Source organism: Papio anubis, chromosome 14 (genome assembly GCF_008728515.1).
Source record: "Papio anubis isolate 15944 chromosome 14, Panubis1.0, whole genome shotgun sequence".
NCBI classification, from domain to species: domain Eukaryota; kingdom Metazoa; phylum Chordata; class Mammalia; order Primates; family Cercopithecidae; genus Papio; species Papio anubis.
This window is the reverse complement of record NC_044989.1, coordinates 28,212,411-28,215,848: the sequence shown is the minus strand read 5'-3', so window position 1 is coordinate 28,215,848 and position 3,438 is coordinate 28,212,411.

Genomic DNA, 3,438 nt, shown 5'->3' with positions numbered 1-3,438 from the left:
TTACAGAAGGAGTTGTTAAGGTGTTTAGTTTAAGGACTTCCCAGTTCCAGAGGTGGAGCCTGAAGAAGGTTCTATTTTTTTTCCCTCAAGTAAGTGGAACTTTCCAGGGACAACAGCTCACAGACTTTGGATAGATGACAGATGTGCTTCGCTGTGGCCTCTACCCACGAGGGGCCTAGTGGAGGAGAAGGAGGAGGATCTGCCCAGTGGGAAGTCATGGGGTATAGTTGCTCTCCACTCCGGGAAGGTTTGGCAAAGGCAGAAGCTGACTGCAAAGACTGGATGGGCCGGGAGCAATGGCTCACACCTGTAATCCCAGCCCTTTGGGAGGCCGAGATGAGTGGATCACCTGAGGTCAGGGGTTCGAGGACAAGCCTGGACAACATGATGAAACTCTGTCTCTACTAAAAATACAAAAAATTAGCTGGGCATGGTGATGGGCACCTGTAATCCCAGCTACTTGGGAGGCTGAGGCAGGAGAATCGCTTGAACCCGGGAGGCAGAGGTTGCAGTGAACCGAGATCACACCACTGCACTCTTGCCTGGGCAACAAGAGCTAAACTCTGTCTCAAAAAAAAAAAAAAAAAAAAAAAGAACGCTGGATGGACTTGTCCTAACAGCTCACAGCGTCTCAGGAAACAGTCCTTTAGTTGTCTCATCAGGTGTAAGAACAGCATCCCGGACCAGGTGCACAGTTGGCCCTGAAGGCCATCAGACCTGCGTGAGGGCCTGGCAGGGCCCTGTGGCCAGCAGGGGCTGAGCTACCCATGTGCAAGTATCCCATTCACCCTTCAAACACACAGGCCAAAAGGAAAATCACACCCTTCATTTCAAACACGGCACTGGAGCCCAGAGCCCAGTGGCTTCCCCTTAATCAAGTTGCCTCCATCAACACTGTCACAAAGGTCTATGATTTCAACTACTTAAGTTTCCCTCTGACTTGAGCCCTTCACTTCTTCTCATATGCCCTCGCATACATGGTCTCATTGCTCAACATGTTGGAAATTATCAGCTCCAGGAGAAATTCCTTTTCCCTTACATAGTGGCGGGACTAATGAACACAGAAAGCCTGGAGACTAGGTTGTGTTCACTTGGGGAACTCTAGATCCAGCAAAAGGGGATGGATCCCAGGGATTCCTCACCAAGACAGCTTCCCTGGGGAAGCAGATGGTGCTTAATCCTCAAAACTGCAAATGTGTTGGAAATGTCATCGAGAGTTAACCATTACCCCAGGTCACTGAACTGGTTTGGGCCGAGGCAGCCTAGAATGACAGGTGACTGCAACATTTCCCCAACAGACTGTCTTAGGTTGAGAACCCAGCGGAGGTCGCCCCTTACTGTTTTTCTCCATAAGAGACTGAAAAACTGTCTGGATGCTTTGAAGGCATTTACAGCTGCTCAGAGAAGCTTCTGACTCCATCTAATAAGCCCCTGGCAGCCATCAACCTCTCTAATTGCCATATGGGTGAAGAGGTGGGAATTTAAATAAACAGTGGATTTTGAAGATGAACAATGTTATGGAAGGGCCTAGGCATGAGAGCCAAGCAACAAAGCATAAGCACATGTGTCTCTCTTGACAACATAATCCCCAAAGCCCAGAGAAGCTGGATGCAGACCTCCCAAGCATCTGCCTCCTTGGCATTTATACCACAAGGAAACACACCAGTTACTCAAGGAAGTACAGGTAGCACTGAAACCCTCCAGATTCCTTCTGGTTCCTTGTCCACTCAGACAGAAGAGGTCATTACAAGGCCCAGTGCTACGACTCTGAGTGGCCCTGTTCCCTAATGCCCCTGGCTCACGTAAAAGGAAAAGGAGGCTGGGCGTGATGGCTCACACCTGTAATCCCAGCACTTTGGGAGGCTGAGGCGGGTGGATGACTTGAGGTCAGGAGTTCGAGACCAGCCTGGCCAACATGGGGAAACCCGGTCTCTACTAAAATTACAAAAATTAGCCGGGTGCGGTGGTGCACACCTGTAATCCCAGCTACTTGGGAGGCTGAGGCAGGAGAATCAGCTGAACCCAAGAGGCGGAGGTTGCAGTGAGCCGAGATTGTGCCACAGCACTCCAGCCTGGGCGACAGAGTGAAACTCCATCTCAAAAAAAAAAAAAAAAAAAAAAAAAAAAAGGCAGGCATATTGTTATTCCTCCTAAGTGTTTACTTACATATTTTATATATATAATATTATCATGACACTGCTCCTTTGCTGATGAGGAAACTAAGGGTCAGAGAGGTTAAATGGCTCTCTCCAAACCTCAATAGCCAGTGAGTATTGGGGGCAGGCCTAGGATTTAGGGTCCCTGTGACTCCCAGTTTAGCGCTTTTGGTGTCTCCAGAGAATGAGGCCTATACGCTGAGCTTGTCTAAAGCATGTGGGAGGCCAGTCATGGTGGCTGATGCCTGTGATCCCAGCACTTTGAGAGACTGAGGTGGGAGGATTGAGTCCAGGAGTTCGAGACCTGCCTAGGCCACATGGTGAAACCCTATCTCTACAAAAAAATACAAAAATCAGCCAGGCATGGAGGTGGATGCCGGTAGTCCCAGCTACTTGGAAGGCTGAGGTGGGAGGATCACCTGAGTCCGAGAGGTCAAGGCTGCAGTGAGTCATGGCTGTGCTACTGCATGCCACCCTGGGTGATAAGAGTGAAACCTTATCTCAAAATAAAAGAAAATAATAAAGCATACTGGAGCAAGTGGTATAATTTCTAGGGCTAAGTCTTAGCCAGCTGCCAGTCACCATGGGCCTTAACTCATGACAGAGTTTCGTCCCTATCATTCACACTATAAGGAAAGAGTACCCCAGAGCAGATGTTCCCCAATCACCCTGGGATTCCTGGTCTACAGGATAATGGGGGCCTGAGCTGACACTTTTAAGTGCTCAACACCTAACAACCTGTGACTTTTCCAAAACAGAAGTCTAGAGATGTGATCACCCCACATATTTGCGCAGTTTTCCGAGCCCTTTCCTGCTCATGATCTCATCCAACCACCCTGACAACCTTAGCCATACATTTAATTGGTTCTTTGAAGATTTCTGCGTTTCCAGAGTCAACCTGTTCAAACAAAATACCCCAAGGAAGGGATGGCACCTTACACTTTTATTGGCTCACAGCTTGGCAAGGGTTGGCAGCTGGCTGAGAATTAGGCCCTGAGAAGGAAACAGGATCAGGAGGGATTGGGAAGGGGTCAAAAGGGACAAGAAGAATGAGATGGGGAGGTAGAGATGCCCCGATGCCCTCCCAGAAGCCCACCTCACAGTTTTGCAGAAGGAGGTTCTAAGCAAGCAGAAAGAAGTTCCCAGCTCCCCCAGCCCCCATGCCACCCCCACCAACAGAAAAACCAACTTTACCCATGAGGGCCAAAGGTAGAGAAGAATAGAAGAAAAGAGAAGAAAAAGGAGAGATGGGAAGACAGAATAAACCAACCATCAGAGGCTC